Source organism: Eubalaena glacialis, chromosome 11 (genome assembly GCF_028564815.1).
Source record: "Eubalaena glacialis isolate mEubGla1 chromosome 11, mEubGla1.1.hap2.+ XY, whole genome shotgun sequence".
Classification (NCBI taxonomy): domain Eukaryota; kingdom Metazoa; phylum Chordata; class Mammalia; order Artiodactyla; family Balaenidae; genus Eubalaena; species Eubalaena glacialis.
In genome coordinates this window covers 95,248,069-95,259,339 of record NC_083726.1, presented here as the reverse complement: position 1 = coordinate 95,259,339, position 11,271 = coordinate 95,248,069, and the positions used below count along the sequence as shown (strand labels likewise).

At 34.3% G+C, this 11,271-nt stretch overlaps 1 protein-coding gene across 3 annotated transcripts in view; it reads left to right on the top strand.

The window, feature by feature from the left end:
• Positions 1 to 11,271, top strand: part of RASSF8 (Ras association domain family member 8) — a 126,210-nt gene that overhangs the window by 40,171 nt on the left and 74,768 nt on the right. Inside the window, exon 1 of one of the 3 annotated variants that reach the window (XM_061205223.1) lies at positions 1,012 to 1,108. The exons of 1 other annotated variant lie outside the window; for it this stretch is intronic. The gene's annotated coding sequence lies outside the window, so the exon portion shown is untranslated. Of the gene's footprint in view, positions 1 to 1,011; positions 1,109 to 9,518; positions 9,596 to 11,271 lie in introns of those variants that run through there. One more of the 3 variants, XM_061205224.1, reaches the window with a different exon arrangement.

Below are 11,271 nucleotides of genomic sequence, written 5' to 3'. Positions count from 1 at the left end.
TGTGGCATGTGAACTCTTAGTTGTGGCATGCATGTGGGATCTAGTTCCCTGACCGGGGATCGAACCCAGGCCCCCTGCATTGGGAGCATGGAGTCTTAACCACTGCGCCACCAGGGAAATCCCCTTACACTATTTCTAATTTGATATTTCATATTATTTCATAGCTAAGAACTTAAGGATTGTTAATTTTTGGGGGTGGTATTTCCTATTCATAATAAAAGTAGTTCAGTGTCTTGGTATATTAAAAAAATATGGTTAATGGAAGATGGTCTTGTTACTGAAGTAAACCTTTCTATAAATAAATGCAGAAACATCTGCATTAAGGGCATAGTCTGAATGTGGCAGACATAAGAATTGCGTCAATTCCTGTCTTGTGGCCAAGATTTCTTTCTTCGGCTTTCTTTATAACTAATGTCATGGCAGAGTTTCACATTCTCACAGTATCACGCAATAGAATGGTCAAAAGAACTGGTGCCAAGTTACCCTCTTTCTTAGGTTAGCCGATGGTTGTCAGTTGTACTCACCAAGGAAGAATGCGGCATGTTTTTGTTTTTGTTTTTTAAGACTGAAAACCTGAGTTCTCTTCAACTTCAACTTCATTTTTAGGCCCTGGCTTTAGGCAATTTTCCAAATGTCTAACTGCTAAACTGCTTTCAAGAAATTATTGTGGTATTGCAGGGAACTTTGGTCAGGAGAAAAAGAAGGCACAAAGTCTTTCCTAGAACACCATGGGCCCATCAAATGACCTTTTAAAGAAGCAACCAAAATTCCTTTTTCAAAGGCACAAAAATACTAATTCAAACCAAACCAAACAAAGCTACCCCACAAGTACTGCAATTCAAATGACTAGCGGAGAGGGCCCAAGAGGGGAGGAAAAATTTTTTTTGGAAAAACCATTTGAAGCTAAAAGCTTGTGTATTTTGCTCTTTGATTAGAAGTTAAAATGAGGTGATTTAGCATTTCTAAGATAAAAATTAGCCAGGACTGTAAGGACACTGTGTACCTTTTCAGGTGCCTGTGTAGCTCCTCCTAGAATACCTGTCTGGTACTCTACCCTTCCTCAAGACTACCTCACACTGCTCCCACCTGGGCACTCCAGCACGGCAAGGTGAGTCTGAAAATTTGTACTCCTTCCATACATCCTAGAAGAGTATCACTTACAGTGACTTTTTTAAGAAAACTTTTCAAAGTCTTGGGAGACTTTCAGAGACTGTGTTCACTGGTGAATCATCATTTATAAACCCTTTATTTAAATAAGTACAAAGTGTAGTTAGCAATAGTTGCCACTATGTTACAAATTCGAGATTCAAATTTGGGGTCTGAGGCAAAATTTCGCAAACTGGTGTATCACCATTCTTGGGCTTCCTGAGCACTGTTCTACTAATGCTTTAAATCGGCAGCCTCTTTTAAAACAGTGGAGTATTTCTAACAGTGAAAGGTTAGAAGGTCTTGGTAAGTCTGAAATATATCCTGTAGTTTGAGCTTCCGTCTCTGTAACAGTGTCAATAATTGGCTTCATTAAATAAAGGGGGCACAAAATCCCTTGAGGTAGGAATATACAACTAAATTATTCTCCACTTGCTTTTTGTATGCTTGATGTGTATAGTCTCTTGTCTCTTGAACATTAAAGTGACTTATTGGTCTCAGGAGGGGAAATAATTTGACCTTGTTTGCAGTAAGTGAATGACTTATGAATAAACTGTTCACATTTTACAGGTGAATAAACTCTTTAAGGGCACCAACCACTGTGCTGTCACATAAATTCCTTAGTCCCTCACTTGCAAAAGTTATGTGCTTGCATTTTTGCCCAGATGATGAATTTTGAAGGTCTCACATAAATTAATTTCCCCTTAGAGCCTTCTAGTAATTGCTAGACTCTGTGGAAGGAGCGGATTCCTAAAAACACAAGTTCATATCCTCACTGGTTCAGTTCTCCTGTGGACTCTGCTACATTGCTCGGGCATTAGGGAAAACCATGACTAAAAGTCTCCCAAGTGTTGAGAATAAAAGATAGTCTGATTCTAATAAGGTGATTTCATTACATCCATGTGAGAGCTGAAAACTCCTAGTTGAGCCCTGCTATTTGTAGTGCCCTGCTATTTGTAATACAGTCGAAAGAAGAAAAGCATAAGGAAAAAATGAATTATGTAGCTCCATTGACCAAAGTTCTCTCCATGATTGGATAGTCACTTAAATTTTAGTTTTAGCTTCCATTATTGATGAAGCTGTTCTGCAGATCTTTCTTTTACACATTAATTGTTTTCTGTATAGGAGGCATTATATGTAAGTTACACCAAGAAGGAACTGTTTCAGCTTTAAGTGTAGGGATTGTGTACATTTGGATTTGAACACTTCAGTTATTTTGTTTCTCTTGGAACACTAGTACTTATTTACTAATACAGGTAGGAGAGAGAGATTTGAGTTGCTTGGAGTTTACTGCTGAGGAGTTTTCATTTTTTGCTGTTCTCAAATGCTCAGTAACAGTCTGAATCTTGACTTCGAGAGCAAAGAGACTCCTTTAGCATTTAGCATACTGCTCTCTTTTTCTTTTTTAAATAAAGCTTTGTTTGAACTTACAAAACTTTTTTGCCTATGCTGGATACTGAGCCAGTTTACTCATACCAACAGGGTATATGAGTTCCCTAAGCCTTTCCAAAGGAAGCATGTAATTTTTAGTTATGTTAACTTTGGTGAGCAGCAAAACCAGCTTTGAAATTCTTAGTATTGCTACATTGTAAAACTACCTTTTTTTTTTTTTAAAGGAGCTACTTTAAATTTTTACTGTCTTAAAATCAGAATATCTGTACTAAATCACATTTCTCCATAGTGATGCAATTATTCCCAAGCCATTATTCTCTTAGAGAATAATTCGCACTGTTATTTATCACAAGGCATTTTTGTTAGGTTTATAAAATTGAAGCTGTGTGAGAGTATAAAATTGAAGCTGTGTGAGAGCAAACCATAAAGCCCATGTTTTGTGTAAAAGACAGATTAGGTAAAACAAGTTTAAATTTTACAGATTGCGTATTTGTTTCTCTTTCTGTTCTAAATAGGACTGCAATATTCTCCCACCCTCCTTTTCTGGTACTTTCCTGTAAAAAGCATTAGTGAGGGGAAAATAATGGTAAACAAGGCTTAGTTCTATAATCTTCTTTGAAAACTGCCTTGCAAGTGATTTCCCATAGTTTCTGTAATGAAGCATATGGTGGTAATACACCCTGTGCCTCTGGTAATGGGGAGTAGTTTCAGAGTACTCTCAACATTTTATATTTTAAGCTTTGTATGTGTATTTTCAGGTTAGGTTTTCCGTCCCGTGTAGATTTAATGGAATTTATTTTTATATGCTTGTTCTTGGTTTTAAGGGTTTAGATGGGGGCATTTCTGAATAAAACTTGTGAAGAGATGTTTATTGTTGTTATAAGTAATCCATGCATACAGATTTTAGGAGGCTTGAAATGGCCTTGTGGAGAAAACAGCTTGATAGAAGGGGGGATATTTTCTGTAATTTAAGTTGTCATAGTAACCTGCATCAAGACATGTACTTGGAATCCAGGCCTGAAGAATTTCAGTGACAATAAACATTCCAGTTGCATTCATCATCATCTTTTTTTTTTCTCTCTAAGAAAGAAGCCATCTATTGTGACCTAATTATTTCATTTCTGTTTTTAGAAAATGGGTAGCAGTTTGCATTTTTTAGCGCTTTGAAACTTCCCTGGTAGAGTAAAAATGAAAAATTTAGCTGTTTATATTGGAAGTTGATATATTTTTCTGATAATGTATCTCAAACTATTTCAGATGGTAAGACAGAGTCAGTATAATGGTTACTTAATGAAATATGAAAGAAACAGGATTTGATGAGGACTTGAAGAGATTGCCACAAACATTTATTAACATGCAAGTCTTAATATTAACAGTATTAGAATCTGGTTTTCATGGAGCTCTGATCTGGGAATGTTATGAATTTCCTAATACCAAATTGTTAATATTTTATTTTATGGCATCTTGTACTGTAGTCTTAATAAGCATGAATGTATTTTAATAAAAAGGATGAAGTATCATTTTTATTAGCAGAATAAGTTTACTTTGAGAAATTTGTATCCAGACATTATCTTTAGATCTGCTGTCTTTTACAAGGAACAGTACAATGTTATTTCTAAAGAGAAAACTTTTTAGGGTTTGCTTCTCTCTTGCCTTCTGCAAGATACTGATTGCTAACCAAGATTATTTGGAGTTAAAAATGTTCTCCTGAAGCAAGGAACATTAAGAGAAATAGTGAGTTAAGGATGTGTGCGTCCATTCATTTTAGGAAACTTGGAAAATAAATTGGAAGTGTTTGTGGCTAGTCTAATTTTACAAATATATACAAAATTAGCAGTTATGGGATATAACTGTAGTTATCTGTACATGAAAAGTAATAATACTTTTGTAGATCTTTTCCACATATGTTTGAGAAACTTAATCAAATGGATGATTTTTTTAAAAACATAAATCAATAAAATTTGAATTCTAAAATATAGAAAGGTAGATTTAGAAATCCTAGATAATTACTGTGAAAATGTGAAGGAAAATAAAATCACCCATTATCTCACAGTTTAGAGATATTTACACTTTCTATTTTATGGGAAGTATCTATAATTTTATAAACAAAATTGGGATCCAGCTATTAATAGCCAAAATACTAATAATGGTGAAACACAAAAATTTTATCTCCTGTTAGAATTAGCAACATACCAGCTGTCATCACTACTATCTAAAATAGCTTTGAAATATCTAGTTAGTGTATTAAGAAAAGAAAAAGGAGTAAGAGAAAGAACTATTGGAAAGGAGGATAAAATTATTTGTAGATAATAAAAAAAAAATCACAAAGACGGTCAACTAAAAATAATAGAATGTAGTAAAGTTCCATTGTAAATAATGGAAATATCATGATCTATATAGTAATAATAACTAGTTCCAAAATGTGAAAAAAAAGGAGCCCATTCATAGTAGCAACAAAAAGTATGCTGAGGATTAAACTTTGTGAGAAATGCGAATGGTATTTAGGAAGAAAACCATTAAACTTTTCTCTCAGGGTGCAGAGACTCAGTATGGAAGACAATTCATTAATTATTTTCGATCTCTTTATATTGACTTGTAAGTTTAATATAATCAAAATCTCAGCAGGAAATTTTCACAGGTCAGTGATTCTGAATTTCGTATTTATAAAATAAGAGCCAAAAAATATTTATATAAAGATACTAATTAAAATGGGAGATTGGGATTGACATATATACACTAATGTATAAAATGGATAACTAATAAGAACCTGCTGTATAAAAAAACAAATAAAATCCAAAAATTAAAAAAAAAAGGATCCCAAATAAAATAATCCCAAAGAAATCCACAGAAAGATGCATTACAGTCAAGTTATCAGAAATCAAAGACAGAATTTTTTTATTGAAGTATAGTTGATTTAGAATATTACGTTAGTTTCAGATGTACAATATAGTGATCCAATTTTTTTATAGATTATACTCCATTTAAAGCTATTATAAAATATTGGCTATATTCTCCATCTGTAAAAAATAATAATAATAAAAATATGATGTTGATAAAGTAGACAAATACTTGAAACAGAATAGAAAGCCCAGAAGGATGTTTTATTGATTAAAAATTATAAATATAAAAATGTAGTAATAAATATGCTAGAAGAGAATGTTCATAAATATCTGATTTTGGGTTTAGGGAAAGATAAACTAAAATACAGATGCAAAGGTTTAAAAAGGAATGATTCATATATGTAATTACATTAAAAATAAAATAATTAAAATTTGCATATGTCAAATCACAAAATATTCTATATATATGTATATATATATATATTATCATATATATAACTAGAGTTAATACCCATATGTAAAGAACTACTTCAGGTCAGTAAGAAAATAATCAACACCTAATTAAAAAAATTAGTTTGTAGCTCTGTTTTTAGTTTTTTAAGGAACCTCCATACTGTTCTCCATAGTGGCTGTACAAATTTACATTCCCACCAACAGTGTAGGAGGGTTCCCTTTTCTCCACACCCTCTCCAGCATTTACTGTTTGTAGACTTTTTGATGATGGCCAGTCTGACTCTTGTGAAGTGATATCTCACTGTAGTTTTGATTTGCATTTCCCTAATAATTAGCGATGTTGAGCATCTTTTCTTGTGCCTCTTGGCCATCTGTATGTCTTCTTTGGAGTCTGGGATTGACATGTATACACGGCTATATTTAAAATAGGTAACCAACAAGGACCTGCTGTATAGTACAGGGAACTCTGCTCAGTATTCTGTAATAACCTAAATGGGAAAAGAATTTGAAAAAGAACAGATATATGTATATGTATAACTGAATCATTTTGCTGTACACCTGCTACTAACACAACATTGCTAATCAACTATACTCCAGTATAAAATAAAAATAAAAAGAAAAATTAGTTAGTAGTTCCTAGTAGTTTAAAAAAGAATACAAACAGATGTAGATCTAAAGATTTGTTTAATTTTAATATCATATTTAGTATATCACATTATTAAAGATTAAAAAAACATGTACATGACATATATATGAGTGACCTGTACATAAAATGTAACATAAGCAGACATATGTAATTCGTATCGTTGGCAGTGGGAGAAGTAAGAAAGATCAAAATGCTCATATAATGCACCTAGAAGGTAGACTAGTACTCTGTAGTCAATAATGGAATCTATCTGTCTGTCTGTCTACCTACTTCTTTATCTGTAGATAGTTTTTTTTTTACTATTTAATGAATGGAAAAATGATAGTAATCTAAAAAGTGACAGCATAAGGATGTAATATAAATTATAATCTTGTATTTTTTAACTGTATTTATGCAGAAAATAAACAAGGAGGTAATATACAAAAGTGTTGATGATTATCTCCAAGTGGTAGAATTATAGGAAAATAATTATTATTACTAATATTACATTATTATTACAGATTCTCTAAAACAAATGTATTTGTATTCAGAAATTTGAAAGTAGATTTTTTAAAAAAAATCTAAGATTGACCAAATGTCTAAGATTTCATCATATGCCTTATTGAAAAAAAATTACCATAAAGATATATTTATTGAGATGGACTATACACAGAATCAAGTAATGAATCAAGATCATCAGTCTCTGGGCAGGGTTGAACAGGCTGCCATTCATATTAGACTGTGGTATATACCTGTGTATCGGGATCGTGTTCCCTGGAAGGGTGGGGTCCAGCATCCCTGGGAATGATAAAGAGCAGTGTGTCCCTAGGTTTAAATCTTAGCCCTTTCCCTGTGCCTGTTATATCAAGTGTCACAGCAGCTTAAATGTTCAAATATTGATTGCCAATGACATTGAATCAAAGTTAAAGTCTGTATAGATTAAATGAGAGAATTAGGACATTTATTTTAATTCCATAGATATTTTGATTTATTATTTATCTCTGCTCCACTTCCCCATTGACTCCACTGTTTTGTTTACAATGATTATATCCAGGCAGGAAATTTAAGGAATTTTTAGGAAATAACCAGTCTCCCTTCTATCTCGTCTCCGCTTTCAGAGATACTGTGCCTCTCAATTCTTAAGTATTATTTTGTTTAATTTACTTGTGCTGTTTTTCCTGAATATGGCTCTTAATGGTGACCTTGTTTTTTTCAGTAATGCTAATGGATTTGTGGGCACCACAGCCCCTTTGTGACTAAGGATTAACGTCTGTATTTAAAACAATTACTAACTTAAAGTAATCCAGTAAGTTTAAAATGTATAGAAAGGTATAAAACGCAAAATAAGGTTACCTCCTTTCATTTTTCATCCTTCAATCAAAGGTAACCATTGTTAACAGTTTCTTGGGTATCTTCATGTACAAAGAACATGTATTTATGTTTTTTTAAATTTATAGATCTGTGTGTGTGTGTGTGTGTTACACAGGATTCTTTGCAGGTTGACTCCTTTAATTGCCAGAATAATCTTAAAGGCAGATATGATTATCAGATTACGCATTGAATTGGTCAGAGTTCAGTGAATATTTATTGCTGGTTTGCATTCTTCCATGTGTCTGAGTTTGTAAAAATGAGGTTAGTATGTAATTACGTGAGACTGTGATCGCATCTCCTCCTGATTGCACCGGTGACTATCATTTTAGTAGAGTCATTCTCTATGACCTGGTTTCTATCCCAGTAAATTGAGACAGTGCCTACATCTACCTGAATGCAATAGGGAGAATATACAAAATCATTTTTTGTTTTTAAGATCTACTAAGGTACTAATAATGTTATAACCCTCTTTCTAATTTTGCAAAGGCAGTTTCTTTTATCTAAAGTGGATTTAGTGAAAGTTATAGAAGAGGATGGAGTTCATGGTTTCTGCTTTTAAGGAACATATAGTCTCACCAAGTAAAAAAGGTTCACATCAGATGGGAAAAACAAAGTTTTTACTGCCAGGTAATACCATGTTATATCAACAGCTGAACTTATACACTCCGTCTCTTTCACTCCTCCTCTCTTTCACATTTCAGCTGGAGTGTACTTGCTTCTTAGAAATTTAGGGAAACTTATCCTGAACCTCCAGTTTCAAAACTTATTAAAATCTCCCCGTGATCTTGCTCAGTCTAGAGTCCTGTGTCGAGTGAGCATCCCTTCATCTGTCTGACTTGCCTCTGTGTATGGTCTTCACTTTTGCCCAGTGTGAAACCTGCTTCTTTTAAAAGTGGTTTCTATTTCAAACACACACACACAACCCCACTTAGTGGTTCCACTAAAGACCAAGGAGTTAGAGGAAAGAGACTCACTTTGCAAGAAAGGCACCCTTGGTAGTCTTCCTGGCCGCTCACTTCATCCTTATCCCTTCCTTCCAGGATATCCCAAAGAGCTGTGTCTGTAGTTTCAGAAATTGCCACATATCATCAGGATTCATCAATCTGGGTACCAATCAGCTTAACCCATTGTTAAGTGTGTGACCTTGAATTCTCTAAACTGCAGTTTTCTCACTTGAATGTTGGGTAAGAGTAAATTATATATGTAAAGGACTTTGTATGTAAAAAATTCAATGAATGATAGCTGTCATCATTTTTATTAAAATAGTGCCATTTTTCCCAAATGCTTCAGTCTTGTTTCAGACACAGGCTAGATATATTTTTATGTAAGTAGACTTTCACTCTTTTATACTTAAGGAGACTATATAATTGTTCAGACCAGACACTTTGGAGAGTGAAACATGGTACTGTTGGTAATTATGCTGTGATAACAATGTAAACCATTGCTGTTCCAGGCAAACCCGGATGAGTGGTCACCCTGGGTATACCTATATCCCTAGTGCCTGATTTGTGGTGCAGGCTCAGAGGACTCGGGCCATTGTCCATTGAGTGAGAGGGTGGACATGGGACAAGTAAGGTCACATTTATCTTTCTGAGCTTATCAGAAATCATTAAATCATTAAATTGAGGTTAACAATAACTATCTCACAGGGTGGCTGTAAAGATGAAATGAAATTGTGATCTCACAAAGCATGGAGTATACATCTGGAAATTGGATACCTGTTAAATCCCCTCGCCATCTGTGCAAATTACCTTAGTGGCACTGATGGGTAAGTTTTGTGTGTAGATGTTTCTGCTGCATTATGCACTTACCTCTCATACTTCCTTTCTGTTTCTTTTGACCAGACATTGTAGGTGGCAATCATAACTGACTGCACACATGGTTCCACAGTTTACAGTGGAGGTTTAGTCTACATTGTTTCAATTAAGCACTTTTTGACATTGAAAGGCATGAATTGTGGTGTTCAGTAACCACACCTACTTTCTCTGTGGTATGCTTTTTTTTCTTTTGTGCTTCCTATTTTTTTGGATGAATCATAATCTAAATAGGGGAAATATCTGTTAAGTATGAATGTTTATATGCATTTAATAGACGTTGTGTGAATCAGAAGCACTTGTTTTGGACATTAATGGTAGAGATGTATTTCTCCTTTTGGGAAAAAATCTGTTAGCTCAACCTTGAAAATTGATAGAATATACGTAATATACATACCAAATTTGATTTTCTTATACTAATTTATAAATAACACAAATCTGGGGGCTTTCCTGGTGGTCAGTGGTTAAGAATCTGCCTTCCAATGCAGGGGACGAGGGTTCGATCCCTGGTTGGGGAGCTAAGATCCCACATGCCGTGGGGCAACTAAGCCCGCGTGCCGCACCTACTGAGCCAGAGCTCACTGGAGCCCGCCCACCACAGCTAGAGAGAAGCCCAGGAGCTTCAGCGAAAGATCCCATGTGCCACAACTAAGACCGACGCAGCCAAATAATCAATATGCAATAAAAATAAAAATAACACAAATCTGGAGGAAGTAGTAGACCTTAAGGTTTGGATCTTTTGCAGAAGGGTAAGAGCCTTTCACCATAATTTTCCATAGCTGTTCATTTCATTAGCAATTCTTTTCGACATGGTACTGCCCAGTCTTTTGGCTTACAGAGTCTACTGGGGGATAGACAGGTGGTGAATGGTTATGGTCATGTTATAAATTACACAACAGTGGAATGAAGGAGGTGCTATGGGAGCACATGGGGAAGTACTGTAACTGCAGAGGTTAAGGAGAGATGCTTGTGGAGATCATTTGAGCTGAGTATTTAAAAGTGAGTAGGTCTTTAGGGAGGCAGCAGAAGGCCTTCTAAAATAGCCTGGGAAATAGCATATGCAAAATCTAGAAAGGCACATAAGGAGCATGATGTGTTTGGGGATAAACAAGTACATCTTGGTGTGAATATGAATATGGATGGGAAGGAAATGGCTGATTTTAAAAAATAGATTCATATTCTAGTTTGATAGAAACAAGCTTTTCTTTTAGGGGCTCTGGGCTTTATGGTAATTGAAAGGATCAAAATTATTGATAAGTAAACAAAGTTCTAGTTGGAGGATAAGTAGAAATATTGATAGTTTGAAGTAACCTAAACTTCAGATATTTCTGTAAGGAGAAAATTTATTCACACTTTTTATTCTTGATAATTTCTTTATAGTCTCAAGAAATTAAATATTTAACATATCTTTATTCTTCAAAAGGATATTGCTACTTTAAAATATTCTCATTTTAAAAAATAGGTATAAATAGATAACATTCAAAGCTATACTGTTTCCAGGCCATTGATTTAATGTTCCTTTCACTTTAACATTTTCTCCTGTTAGCTGCTCCAGCCACTGGACAGTTTTACTGTGCAGATTCTTTGCAAATTTTGCCTTGTCAGAATGGGAATTGTGTGACGGATGAAA